Source organism: Polypterus senegalus, chromosome 9 (assembly GCF_016835505.1).
Source record: "Polypterus senegalus isolate Bchr_013 chromosome 9, ASM1683550v1, whole genome shotgun sequence".
Classification (NCBI taxonomy): Eukaryota; Metazoa; Chordata; class Cladistia; order Polypteriformes; family Polypteridae; genus Polypterus; species Polypterus senegalus.
The window spans coordinates 85,763,416-85,778,649 of NC_053162.1; the positions used below are offsets into that span (position 1 = coordinate 85,763,416).

Sequence of the window (15,234 nt, forward strand, 5' to 3'; positions counted from 1 at the left end):
TACAATATAATTATATATAACAGTTTGTTCTCATATTGAAGTAGGAGCTTTAGAGTATTTTTCTGAAGAATTTTTCGGATTAAATCACAGAATGAAACTGTCACTTTTTAATATATGGTCTGTCTCAAAGTAAATACAATTTAAGTACATATCTGGGTATTTATACATCATTTGCTATTTCTACAAAAATACATATTTATATGTTATAATTGATTTTACAGAAGCAGGGAGAGACCAGCACCAAAACAGGTGCCTTTCTCTATTTGAAAAGTTGGTTCTGGAAAGTGTCATGAGTGCTTAAAGTTGCATGTTGAAAAGATCTAAAGTAACAACCAGGTGGATCTTTAACCTCCTGCAAACTACTAGGACCTTTGCATTTTAAGTAGATAAAACCTATGCAGTGTTTTCCACTTTATATTGCGAGGTAGAGTATTGCTTTTCACATACTTTTATCTTTATATACTCATACATTTGTATACAGATGATACTGTAAAAATATTCACTTATTCTTTTTTATGAACCCCTTTTATTTATTTACAAGGCTGACAGAAGACACAGCCTATCCTTAAACTGAACCAGTTTTGCATTGACAATTAATCCCAATGAAAACACACAGGGATAACAGACAAAATCCATGTAGACAGTGACTTATTTTGACAAAACTGATCTCATGTCCCAGGAGCTATGTCATAAGGGTACTAATCACTGCCCCAAAGTTCTGTTTTAATATAACACTGCATTTGTCAAATAGGAGGTAAAGTAAAAGGTGTGTAATCTGAAACTTGAAGGAGCTGAGGTCAGGATTAAGGAATGAAAAACCTACCTGTTGCCAAAGAAGGGATGCTACATTAGGCCACACAGGAGGTGTTGATGGTAAAAAATAATAAAGTAAAATCAGACCAAGAACTGCTTCATATAAAAGTAATTTACTAGTCTAGTATGTATGTTTATGATTTACACATTTGTCTATGATCTTATACAATCTTATGTACTTATATTCACATGCTGCAACTTCACACATTTCTGGGCATGATTGAATCTGCATCTGGGAAAGAATGCAACTCATAACCTTATGTCTGCTGTATTACATTAAACCTTCCTGAATCAGCTTTTAATTTAACCATCAGAAGAAGAAGGAGAGGATGATATAGACGTGATTGATTAAATATATCAGAGTAACAGCATGCCATCTTCAGAGTAAAGTTTTTGATTTTAGTTTGTTCTTTTTAAACTTTTACGAGCGACATACTTTTTCTACTTCAGTATAAAGTTGCTATTACATTCTGAAATATAACAGAGAGGCAAATCTGACAATACCATAACAGCGGTGGCAAGTTCTTGGCATTCCATGATGTAGATGTGCAGCTTTAGAGGCAGCTTCAGGGTAACCTAGAAAAATAGAAAGCCTGCCAAAGTCACATATGAATTCCATCCTGTGTGGCAACAGTGAACAGTCCTTTTAAGCATAGCCAGTCACCTAAAAGAGACATGTAAAGAGCAAAGAATCCATTTGCTGCTCAGCACCGGTGCTATAGCACATTACACTTTAAGTACCGAGCAGGTCAAGGTTTCATCCTCTTTTAACCTAGAATATTTGTTTTACATATTTTCACCAAACGAAAGCTCTAAAAAAATCATAATTCCATACTGGGTGGTCATGAACTCTTTTCTCCAGCTACTTTGAATCCCCAAAATGTAACATGATAACACTCTTAAGCCATTACCCCTTTTATCTCTGCAGGCTCACAGAGTGCTATATGTGTGCGTAAAATATTTGAGTTAATTCCGATTTAATGTTAAAAAGTGTTTAAAAAATAAATACAATACACTTTACATATATTTACTTTAATATGCTTTTTTGCCCAGAATGCTACTCAAATTCTAACAAAAATAAAAATCAGCAAAGTGACTATCAGAAAGAGAAGAGATTGCTGAGAAAATTGGTAATATTATATAGCAAGTAGCAGTGGAAGACAGCGTGATAGGGAAGTGTTATCAAATCTGAGATTACTTTTCGCATCTTTCTTGTATGGTGGCATTCCTTTGGGCAACCAGTGTTTCTCAGATGAGTTCACAGAAGCTTATAGATAGATATATACTTTATTAATCCCAAGGGGAAATTCATAATGGGCTTCATGATATTTAAAATGCCTGTTTTTTATGTATAATATGCCGTTACTCAAATATGCCCCGTAACACTTTTCTATCACTTCATTGGCTGCCCTTGTTTCCTGGATGACAATGTTACACTTTTTGTGCTCGTTGTGGCGCGACTCGGTGTTCAAGATGCCATACTAATACAACATTTTACACAGTGTCAGTTAAGAAGGATATTCTTTATACTAACGTACTCCTTCATGGCAAAAGATTTATATTCCTTTCTTTTCTTAGCACTGACCCGGCAAAGATTTGTAGTCGCCGCGCTCTGAATAAAGCGAGCAGACAGCCTGACGCGTGCGACCCCCGAGCTCTGCGCTCTGCGTGCGTGCGCATGTCGAGTCACGGCCTGTAATTCTTACTCGCGTCAAGCCGTTGGCTGGAAGGCGTGTCCCGCAGAGCAGGTGCTGCTTGACCCCGCCCCTATCGCCTTCCCCGTCGACCTAGCCCCGCCCACAAGCAGGGCATCCACAGCCAAGTGTGCTCCGACCCCGCAGCATCTACTAACAACAAAGTCCGTCGGAGAGGCAATGGATATTACTGCCTGCTGGGCTGGAAACTAAAATTTCACTACAAATTTGAGGTAATACGTCCCGCTTTTTTTCTGTATATGTGACCGCTCGAGTTGTGTATTTTTTGGGGGGGGGGGGATGAAGAGCAACGCACATTTCAAGCGGAGAGGTTAACTTAAAGGAGGAGGTGAAGCGACAAGATCAGTCGTGTGGCTCTTGCTTTTTTTACGCCTCGCTTGCCTCGTTTAATAGGCGAGGGGAACTCCGGGGTGGAGGTTTCAGTTGCGAAAATATTTAATTACTGTAGTTAATTGATTAGTTTTTACATGGCGATGCCGACCAAGTGACAGAACGAGTGCTAATAGTCTTGAGAGTGTATGTAACAGTTTCAAATCGCACGTCTTTTCGTTTCAGATGTAGATAAAAAAAATGAATTGATCAGCCTTATTCTGCCAGGGTGTTTGCTGAAATGGCTGTGCTTTGAAGCCGGCGTTCCGCTGATCCACAAAAGGGGAGGGCATGGGTTACCGGAGCCATGCGAGTGTCATAACCGAGTCAACCCCAAGGGGCAGAAAGCCGTAGATCCGTCACGACACCCTGAACCGCCTTGTCTCTCTGCAATGCCTGCTCGCCTCAACGAGTTTGTCCTGAAATGCAAATCATTAAAAGGAGGGGGGCAGTAGGAGGAGGAGGAGGGGAGACTCTTTAATCGTTTGGCAGACAGTATGACGGCGGCGTATATCCGCATTGTGAGGCGTTTCATTTCCAGTTTGCTTTGGCAGTTGCCTTACAAGTTACAGCACTTGGATGCGTGCCCAGCATTTATTTCTTTCTATCGCAAGCTGATTGCAAAAATGTTTGACCGCTGATGTGAAGATACTGTGGGAGATACACTTTTCGTACAACTCCAGATAGATGTTGTTTATTTTTGTGCCCTTTGTAGTCGCTTGGGGGGGGGGTTTGGTGTTTGTGTCAGAGTGGCCCTTTCTTTCATGCTGCCGACGCCGGCGCAACAGTTTGTCTAATTGGCTTTGTTGGTGTCGTCACCGAGTCTGGCAGCGTGCGCTGGGACAGCCTGTAGAGCTTCGGCAGCTGATGAGGAGGAGGGTATGTTTCTGTGAGTCAGTGCGGGGCTGCTGAAGTTTACTTTGCAGGGTAGGACTTGTGTACACTGTTGGCAGGTGTGCTTTCAATGTTTGATCCCCACCCCTACACCTCCTCTCACTTCTTTTAGCTGCATGTGGCTTCTCGTAAAGTAGGGGGGCTAAAGAACACCTCCGGAAGCTGCTCACGGATTAGTCTTGTGCTCACTCTGGTAGTAAATCTACCAGTCAAAAACGTGTCTCCCTATTTGGCTTTAGAGGAATCATTAATCAAGTATACCATTTTGTTTGGGTGCACCCTTTTGTAACTCCTTATACGTTTACTCTCTTTCATATACGTTTTATTGTGCGCATTCCACGGTGATTTGTAATTTAAACGCTTTTTGAATACACTGGCAGCATCAACCGTTTTAAGAATTCAACTTTTGTTTATTCCTGTTTAAATAGCCTTGAATTTTGATTTCACTTTAATAAAGGTTTAACTTTAAGCTGCACATTTATTGTTTTTGTGGTGTTTATTAAAAATACATCCAAAGCCCACCCCCACCCCCGCCATTCTGGAGTATTGTTTAAGGATCAAGCAAGAGCCAGAAGAAACGCAGTGACTTAGACAGGAAGTTTACTATTATTTGAGAGAACAGGAATAAAGAGTGCAGATTTGGGACAAACCAGACCTCCACCCCTAACCTGCTGTTCTTCAGAGATATTCATGTGAGAGCTTTGTTTTATAAAGAACAGTGGCTACTAAGCACAGTAATAAGACAAGATTGCAATCTTGTGTTCAAAATAAAAAATGAGTACAGTAATAATGAAAACAGTACAAATGTACAGATAAATGTGGCCTCAATAACTAATGTAAGTAGGGACTTCCAGAGAGTGTAGGTGGCAACAAGCTAAGAATATTTACCACAGAGAGACTTTGTGGACTGAAGTGTTTGCACGAGATGCCCAAGTGGACTGAAATAAACTGGGGTGTTAGTGTTGATAATCTTGTACATTAACAGCAGATAGACAATTCTGTATCTGACAAAAGCCAGTGCAATGCGACTGCTGTATTTGGTCTGAGTCATGACTGTTGTTGTTTCACCTTGAAGTTGTAGTCGGTTGATAAACTGCAAGGAAAGTCCGTTGAGGAGAGACTTGTAATAAGTCAGATAAGTGACGATGAAGGCATGACAAAGTATTTCAGAGACAGGGATGGACTACATTGACCGATATACAATAGCTGTCCTTTCACGGAGGTCAGTTGTAGTGAAGATGCCTTTATTGATTGTTGCCAATGTGTCCATTTTTTTTTAATCTTTTGTGACTTGAAATACTTTCATTTTCTTCACATTCTGTTTCCAACCAGTAGTATGAGTCACCTTCTTTGTCTTCGAGTCATACAGGAAGTGTTACTCTTACCCACATACCTCTAAGAGAAGTATGACTTGCCTGCAGGAGTCAGGCTGCTGATGGCTTTTATCATTTTACTGTGGCCTTCACTAACCTGAGTAATGCAACCTTGGATTAAACACCAGTTGACTCGATTATATACCCATACTCACTTGCTCTACATTTATTTAAAACTGCTATTTAATCAAATATGGCACCATATTTTATCAGTATCAGAGAGAAAAGCAACACAAAGATGACAACATTAACTGCACTGTCATGCAATCTTACATATACATCCCATGTTTATGTTGTATAATTTTGTAATAAACACCTTATATTCACAAATTACATATTTGTTTTGGAATCCAGCTAGGTTAAGCTTGTCCTAGTCATACGATGACTCAGACATGACGATTGAAATGGGATTATTGTTTTTTTAAAGTCCAGGGCCTTCCACTAAGTAGCATAACCCTGATATTTAGCAATAAATAGGCTCACAGCATTAGCCCCTATAGAAAGTCTTTACACCTTTTCATCTTTTAACCTAATGGCCTGAATCCAAGGCATGTAGGCCTACTGTATATGTGTGATAGTATTTACGTAAAACATTTATTGTAGTGCCAGCTATATTACACTAAAATTGGACTTAAATGTACTGTATAGGTGTCTTCCCTTGCTAGTCCTTATCAACAAAACTGTAATTCGAGCAAGAGGTGCTCTCAGAAATAACTCACGAGTACTCATTTGTTAACCTTGTTCTGTACTTTTTCGTTTTTCGTTAACTTTTGAGCATTTATTTTTAATAGTCATTAGTTATGGCATGTATGTGCAGGTTTAAAGAACTACTATATTTTAGCCTAGGCCTATTTCACTTTTAACCATGAATACTCTGAAAAGGCGTATAGACTACCATAGGCAATGCATGTATGGCTTAGGTGTGGATACTATGTGACAGTACCCTCAGAATACAAGAGCAAAGCAAAAGTGTAAAAACATAAGTAAATCCAATTTCTGAATTCACAAAAGAATATTCATAGGTTCCTTGGTTTATTTCTGTATGTCAAAGATGTGTTAGTTTAATCAGAGACTCTGTGGTTGGTTCCTGTGTTGTAACTGTTGCTACCAGAACAAGCTTTGGCTTTTTTTAGGTAAAAAGGAACGTTATTTTCTGAATTGTACATACAATAATGTTCTAGTTTGAGACTGAAACAGAGCTGTATTGCTTGGCAAAGGTATTAGTTTTTGTTTGCAAAGATGTCCATTTACACCTTATATAATATGCTTATCATATTAAGGGTTGTGAGAGCTGGTGCCTGTAACACTGGGTACAAGGTGGGGACCAAACCTGGATGGGGATGCAGTTCAGCAAAAGATATACACATACACACACACACACACAAATGGTTGTTTAGATTCTACCGAGATTGAACCAAGTAGACCACACATATAGCATCCTAAGAACTTGAAGTAACTGTATAAGAGTTCAAAGCCTTGATAAATATCCAGCATTTCAGTATCATTTTGATTTTTTTTTATTCCCGTTTTGCTTATTAGGGGAGAGAAATTGTATGTTCTCAGCAAACTGATTTACTTTTTGCCTCAATAGCCCTCGAACAAAATGTCAGAGTGGTTTCATGGTCTAGTTGTGGGGAGGAGGATAATGCGGTTCATTTAACAGTTTTAGGTTTGTTTTTACATATTTGAATTTTGTGCTAACATAAGTCATCTGAGCATATGTGGTTTTTGGTTTTCAAGTAAAATAATATATTTTGGTTATGTATCAATATTAGTCACAAATGCATAGAGGTTACCATGTCACGTGTTTTCTCATGCTTGACAGAAGACCCATCAGTGTTAGTCTGTTTATGGAGTTTGCAGGAGTATTGGTTCATTTCTGTGGGGCAATTTATAAAGGGACCAGGCCAATTTGTACTGCTGTGGTGAAAAGCCACAGAGTAGTGAAACTTGACAACAGGAGAAGGCACCAATCAACGGAAAAACTGTAGTAGGCTCACTTTGCAAAGGGTGTTGATTTCATTCAAGTACCACTTTCCTTTTGGAGGTTTTAGCACAAACATTCTGGAAGGGCAACATTCACTGAAGTATTATTACTTCAAGGGTGTGTTTTTTTCCATACATACTATTTTTCTTTATCGTAAGTTGGCTTGTAATATAGTTTAAATTGCATTTTACTAACCTCTAGTAGAATCTGTCTACAAAACCAAATCAGTTTCAACTTTTGTTTTTGCTGTTGAAATCCAATTGACCACTTGGACAGGTTCTATTTTTACAATTAGTTTGTTTTTTAACTCATCCATTTACTTGATTTACCTAATTCCAATTCATGAATTGCGGGTACTCTATCGGGTGGCTTTGTATTCAAAGCAGTAGCCATCCTTGAGGTGCCCAGGTAATCTGACCTGAATGTCTATGTGATGTAGAAGGAAGCTCTGTGATACGAGCTCTAGATAGACCATCAACCAGTATCGACTGAGAAACTAAGCCAATAGAGCATATTTTAAATGATTTTTTTTTGTATTTTCTCTTCCACAGCTTTTTTATGTATGTAAGATGTTTTTCAGAAAAGGAAGACTTAGAGTTTAGTGAAAGCATTTACGTTAGGTTTTGTCAGAAACATTCACATTTATTTTTAAGCATTCAGAAAGAATGGTCTAAACCTGAATCCATAATGAGAGGCGTTAAGCAAATATGAAAGGAGTTAAGAACATTTAATGTTGTATGTAAGTTTGCTGTAATTTTCCCATTGAGGTAGTATATTTTCATTAAGAACTAAAATGGTATGCTTGAGGGGTCTGAGTGCAAACAGTCTGTCTGTGGCAGCCATAATTTCATCTTGCCTGAAGAAGGGGCCTGAGTTGCCTCGAAAGCTTGCATATTGTAATCTTTTTAGTTAGCAAATAAAAGGTGTCGTTTTGCTTGACTTCTCACTGTGTTCATAATGGCTAACACGTCACAACACACTAGTACTACATAAATAATTTTGGATTTTTTTCCTTGTATTTCTATACTTCTTATTGGTATGGATTTCTGTTTCTTTTCAGTTCCTCTTTTTGACCTCTTGTGTTTAGTGTTTCGGCCCACAAAAGGCATAGCACTAAGTGTCATGTTAAGGTTCTGGAATAGCCCCAGTTTTATCAATGAAAATATGTGTGACCTATAAAAATATGTTTGTTATTTTTTACACATCTGTTTTGTAAGGAAATTGATGCTGCAGAAAGATGCAACAAGATCCATCCATCTGTCATGGTCCACCCTTGAGACATTGTTATGAATGTTTTTGTAAAATTTTAAACTTTTTATTGTAATGGAGTTTTGGTGTTCATTTACTGTAACTTGGATTTAATTTTTTGGAGGTACTTAGGTAAAGGAAAATCATTAGATTATAATGGCCAGGTCAGAATGTGGTTCAAACTGTTTTGTTTTGTTTTTTTTTGTTAGAAGACAAAATACTATGCAACTACGAAAAGAGGTGTTTAGTATACTTAATGTTTTAGTTGCACGAAGCCAGAGGGATCTTAAAGGCCAACATTATTTTGTTTTTAAAATGTAAAACACGTTTGATCCAAACAGCCATCTGTACCTTGCTATCATTTCCCTTCCCTGTATTTTTGTGCGTGCTTGTGAGTATGTGCATTAAATGAGAGAAGTTGAAATGCTTTTGTGTACTGTAGTGTGAACCTCTGCATCCGATTGAAAGGATACTTTACAAATTGTTATTTCAGTGGAACAATATATAAGGTAGTAGAAATCTCCCCCTATCATTGAACTAGGACTGTCCTGCTTCTCATAGTAGTATTCAGGTAATTTATTCTGGCTCCAGATGTGGTAAGCACAGTGCCAGTGATCACAAGTGTCCAAACCAGCTCTCAAACTAACATGCAAGTGGATGATTGCATTGGCAAGAGTAATGTAACAGGTTGAGATGAGCCTGTGTAGGAGCGGCATAATGGAAAGCTCAGTATACCCCGAGGGCAAACAGTCCATTCACTCTTAATTCTGCATGGCCTGTTTTACACAAAAGTACCTTCAACGTTTATTGCTGTTACACAGCGCACGCCTTGCAGAAGGCCAAGCAGGCCATAACTATTATAAAAACCTTTTACTGTCTTAATGACTCTCAATTATACGGTCTCCCGATCACAGCAAATAATTCTGCTTAAAGTCCATTGGGAGGGTCCCTTGGTTTATGGCCTGAATTCCTTTGTTTTAAATTGTTGGAGGTGTGAAGTAAAAGCAGAAGCATGCACATCTGAACAGCCCTGGGGAGACGGGTGGGATTGGGTCAGTCGTCGTTGTGCTTTTTGCAATGCTTCAGGCCTTGCACTCACCCAGGTAGGCTGGGTGACTGGGAGGCATCATTGGGAAATGCTTCTGTTTAAATTATTTCCCTTGTTTTAACAGTCCTCCTCATTATGGAAAACAACTCCCTTACATTTGTGTTTGCATATTGATGACCAATGTGTTACCATTTTGTGGCCCTATTTGACATAACAGAACTGTACATTGTAAAAGTTTTGGTCTCACATAAATATGCACTATGAATCAAGCAGAAGAGACCATGTAAAGTTGCTTTCTAAGTGAAAGATGCAGTCTGGTACAGCTATTCTATTTTATATACTATAGCAACCATTATTATGAATTGTTTCTTCCTTAGAACCTGTTGTTCAGAGTTTTAGAGTGGAAGAACTGGCTGTTCATTCACACACATGATGGAAATTACTTAGGTTTACATTATGACGGCAACATTCTTGTAGAAGAGGCACCAGAAAGACTGAGAGTACTAATTGATATTTAAGATTTTAATAACCTTTTGCCAATTAAAAAGTATTTGTACATTGTAAGCCTTATAGTGTAAAAATCAGTAATTAATCAAGCGCTCCATATTTTTTTGATTCCAAGAGCTATACTAAGCAGAGACTTTTGACACACATTGAAGATTTACTTGCCATTAGTAATTACCGATTGATGAAGTCATTCATCCATTTTCTGAGCCTTTCTGTCCTAATTGAGGGAGACAGGAGCATGTCCCAGCAGCACTGGTTGCAAGGCAGGAAAGAAGCCTGCAGTACACAATAACACTGAGTCAGCGTAGACCTGCAAACTTTAGGGTCATAGCAGAAAAAACAGGAACCGAGATATAAACCCAAGAGATCGAGCTGAGGGGCAGCAGAGCTAATCATCAGGTCACCATGCGATATCATGTGTAGTTAATACATACTGTACATCTAACTTCTTATTTTTTACGCTTGTTCTTTGATTAAAAAATACAATTTATAAATAAATTGCTGGGTAAATAAATAAAGCAAAGGAAATACAACTGAAAAAGAGAAGTCAGACAGGCACAGTGGTCAGCGCGGTTGCCAGCACCGAGCTACATGGTCCATTCAGAGTTTATATTCAGGGCAGAGATATGTGTCTGTGAAGTTTGCCGATACTTCCAGTCACTGCATGTTATTTTTGTTTTCTTCATTCCAAAGACATGCACATTAGACTAATTAACATGTAACATTCTCAAACTTCCACAATTGGCATTTCTTAGTGTAACCCTTTGAGCGAGAGCCAGTGAGTGCATAACTTTGCCCTTTGACGGGCTGGTAACCTGTTTAGGATTGATCATTCTTTGGTTTCAGAAGATGCTACAACTCCAGTGGTCTTGGAACTTAAGTAAGCAGTTTTGACTATATACATCAAACAAAAAATCGGGATTGGTGTTGGAAAATGTTTACAAAACAGTGAAGAGTACAAAAAAGCAGTGAAGAATGTGTAAAATGTGTAGTCTATATACTACAATAGTCCTGGTGTTAACAGATACTGTTTAACAGTTGGGGCTCATTATGCCCTAGGATAAACTACAGTAATGTGAAAAAGTATACTGTGGCTTGACCTGAATTGAACAGTTTGCTGACCTGTCAATATTTTTAAATTAAAGCAGTTGTGTAATGTAGAGCAGGCTAAATTTCCTATACAACAATGAGTATGACTGATACTGAATTATAGGAGTGTTAGTTTGTGGCTTGTCATTACAGGTAAAGGTGCAGCAACTTGTTCATTGTAGGGGGCAATTACTTTTGTCACAGTAACAGTTACTGTTGGATTACTTTAAAAAATGGAGTAAAAACATGTTATGTCTGGTTCCCTATATCAAAAATTCAATTTTGGTTGAAGACCTGAAATCATTCAGCATCAAAAGTTTACAATAATAATGTTGGAGGTTGGGATGGGAGCAAATGCTTTTTCAAGGCACTGGAGCTTCCTTGTTCAATTCTGGTTCCTGCCTTGTGCCCCAATGCTGTTTGGATATACTGTGACTTTCAGTGGCCTTTTAATGGAGTAATTAGAGTTAAAGGTAGAATGAATGTGCACTACTTCTTCATATAAAACTTTGTTGTGTGAACTTAGATGCTGAAGTGTAAAATACCAAAATCAGAGGTGTGGAGAAATTGTGCTTATGTGGTTGCAATTTCATTATACAGTATTTAACTCTACTTCAGGTCTAGATCTGTTTAGTTTGACTTTAATTCAGATATTTCCTTGAGCAAGTTACAGCTCCATAGGTGGCATTTCCATCTTCTGTGATTGTGTTGCCTTAATACATACAGTGATACCAGCCTTCAGGACTCTTATTGTGGTTCACTGGTCAAATAGAAAAAAAATCGATATTCCTTATTTGACCCCATTGTTGTTTTTGTAACTTTTTCACTGTTGACTCCGGTATTTATTTTTTAGCATGTGTGTGAAACTGTGCCTTATGATGAACTAGCACCCTATCCAGGGCTGGTTGCTGCCTTGTACACAACATTGTCAGGAAAGGAAATGGGAATTTTGTGAACTATGCAAGTCAGTATATGGAAAAAATCAAATATTAATTGGTGGTAAAACATGTCTGTTCCCCTGAACTGCGCAAGCTAGAGACCCTGCAGCTGCTACATACCATAGTCATGTATTAAATTCTCTTGAAAGCAATAATTTATATGAAAACAGCATTGGTTTTAATCATGATTTTTTTGACAAGATCAATATGAGTTCCAATTGTAGAGTATGAGTCAGGAGTAAATTAAAGAAACAAAAATGTTACCTGCAAAGGTATTTTTGTGAAAAGAGACTGTATAATATGTCTATTTTGTATGCACCAGCCTGTGATCATTTATTATTTTTACTCTTTTTTTAAGTCTCTTGGCCTCTGATTGGAGCATGCAAAGGTTAAGTAAGAGTGATCAGTTTGGAATCTGTGTGCACTCATTTGAAACAATGAGTTTATTATGAATGAGATTGGAAAGGGCTGCTGCTTGCCTGCAGATCAGCTGAGTATCTTGTGTTCTTTGTTTTCTGTATACACATGCATGTGAATATTTCAGGGTATGTAGGAGTTTGAAGAAATTAACTCTAATCTTTTATGAATGCTTAAATGAATGGTAATCTTTTTTACTTAACAGGTGCCACTTGCAAAAAGGATTAAATGAGCAGTGCACCTTTAACTGGTGAAGTAGGTTAGAAAATGGAAATGGATAGATGGATGGATGTGCTTACAGCATTGTTTATGGACATCCTACATATTTGTAAACATTAGTGCAAAAATATATAATGTTAAAGATTAATACAATCCTGAAAACATGAAACAAAAAATGGTTATACAAGAATTTTTAGTTTGATGTTGGAATGTTATATGTTACATCATTTAATTCATTTTAAATTAGTCCATCCATTTTCTAACCCAATAAACCCTTACAGGATTCGAGGAACCTAATGCTGCATTATGTGCAAGTAAGGAATCAAAACTTGGATAAGGTGGGAGTTCATCCTTGGGACATATTCATATTCACTCAAGGTCATTAGAGTTATCTGTGCGACTATAATGACCATTTAAACCAATAACATAACAGCACTTGAGAGTTTAAAGAAAACCAGTATTTGAAGGCACTGATAGAGATATGGGGAGAACATTAAAACATCACACAGGCAGAGGTTTGGCGTCAAGATAACACTGAGCCTTTGACCTTTGAGCCACCATAATATACACGTTTAGTGGTTATTTCCTTAATTATTATAACATACTAGAGTTGTTGTCCCAATATACATACAGGGTGAACATATACATTTCAAGCAGATATGGCTGGGCTTGGGTTTGTATTGTTGACAACCACATTGACATTTGTTGATAATGCCCATGCAAATGTCACCATTATATATAAAACTCTGAATTGATGGTGGCAACAATTAAAGTGGGCACATTTTTTAGAATATCCATCACATCACTTATTGTATAAGGCATTGTGAACATAGCTGTGCTTGTATTTGAAAAAAACATAACACAGGAATTAAAGTCTCTGTATATTATGGCCTAACACTAGATGATCTCAGGGTGACTTACAGTGATTAACATGGCCTAGTCGTGAAAACAGTAGGCCCCAAACCACTATTCTTTTGACTGCTGCCCTGAAGTCTTCATCCTTGGCCTGATTTAATTAGACTGGATTTAGAAACTGGGATAGCCAGCTTTTCTTTGGGCTTAGATAAGTTATACTTTGAGGGTAGTGAATTGAGTAACTGCTGTTAGCACAGATATGGCCTCGGCTTGATTTAGTAAATGAAAAACTAGTACCAAAAAATTGAGACAGTGTTTGACTTTGTTTTCTGAAACAAAGTCAAATAAGTTCAGTAATGTTGTTGTGACCTATGGGTTTGAAAGATGAAAAATATGGGAATTATTTGGCACTTTGGCAGTTACATATAAGTATGGCCTTGATAAGATTTGATGGTGTTAGGTGGTAAGGTAGCTAAAGATTATAATGGATGTGAAGCTCCGTAGCACTTGAAGAATGTACAGATGGCAGATGTGTCAGGATAGGAACGATGCCATCCAAAATGACGGAAGAGGATGTTGCATGTGCAGTTGCTCACCTGTCTATATGGAGCAACGGGGCCGTTTCTGGTTGTGCTCGCTCTTCTTTCTCTCCCAAACACTCCCCAATCCCCAGCACCCCCACCCCCGCTTTTCTGTCTTACTGCAAGCTACGTCCTGGCGCTCAGAAATCAGCCAGACTATTAGCTTGTAATTAGAGCGCACGGCAGTGGCAGGCTGGAGCTGCAGAGTCGAAGGGCTGCCAGGGGATGGGGGACTGGTAATTAGGAAACCGCAGGAAGCATCGGAGCTGTGATTAGTAATGGCTCTTGAACCATTAATGTGGAAGGCAGAGCGGGTGTTAGAGAACAGACAGCTAGGGTAGGGAGGAGGAAATAAAAAAATTTAAAAAAAAAAAAGACATGCCATTGCTACATCAGCTCACTTTTTTCAAAGGTGCTGTATTTTGGATTTTTTTTGCCTTTTTGTAATTGTAAGATATTCATATGTTGGCAGTGGGATAATAGTAATTTCCTATTTCTGCATTAAGTATGTACTTGCTCTTGTTTAGAAAGAGGCCTGCATTAAAACTGTCAACCTTAAGACGCTTATAAAAATGGTCCGTTGCCTGAATACCAAAACTTGCCTACATTAAGTGTTTCCTCTTAATTGGTGGTGAGCCATGATGCAGTTTGAGTAGCCTGTCAGTATTTGCTGTCACTCTGGGTTGCTTTTCATCTTGGTTCAAAGGAGAACTCACATTTTCCTAGATATAGCATGCAACCTTTATATTGTGTAAGACTGATATTGCTGAGCTTCTAATTTCACTTAGACAAACATTCTTTGCCAGTACTAGCAAGCTGCATGGGCATATGTTCCAACTGCGTTAGAGATAAGCTCTTTCTAGATTTTAGAACTTCATCTGTCTTGGTTAGCCTGCTCATTTGGTAATCCTCCAGAAGTCAGGCCACAGGTACAGATTTAGTAATTAGCCGTTCAGGTGCCTTGTCTTGATAAGCCTCTAAAGACGTACTGAGAAACCTCTTTCCGAGCTGAGGAGCAGGTGCAGTCTTGCCGGCAGCTGGATCAGATCAGCAAGACCCTGGAGGGAAAGAAGTCAGAGTCGACTCACAGGTTAACACTCTCAGCCCTGACCAGAATCCTTGTTTTTTCAGTTTGATGCTCTCATCAGAACAGCTGGCAGAGGGCATGCCCTGCCCTAGAG

At 38.4% G+C, this 15,234-nt stretch overlaps 1 protein-coding gene across 5 annotated transcripts in view; it reads left to right on the plus strand.

Moving 5' to 3' along the window:
- gse1 (Gse1 coiled-coil protein) overlaps window positions 1-15,234 on the plus strand; it is a 709,767-nt gene that overhangs the window by 625,430 nt on the left and 69,103 nt on the right. Inside the window, exon 1 of one of the 5 annotated variants that reach the window (XM_039763386.1) lies at window positions 2,613-2,740. The exons of the other annotated variants lie outside the window; for them this stretch is intronic. The gene's annotated coding sequence lies outside the window, so the exon portion shown is untranslated. Of the gene's footprint in view, window positions 1-2,612; window positions 2,741-15,234 lie in introns of those variants that run through there. 5 annotated transcript variants of the gene reach the window in all.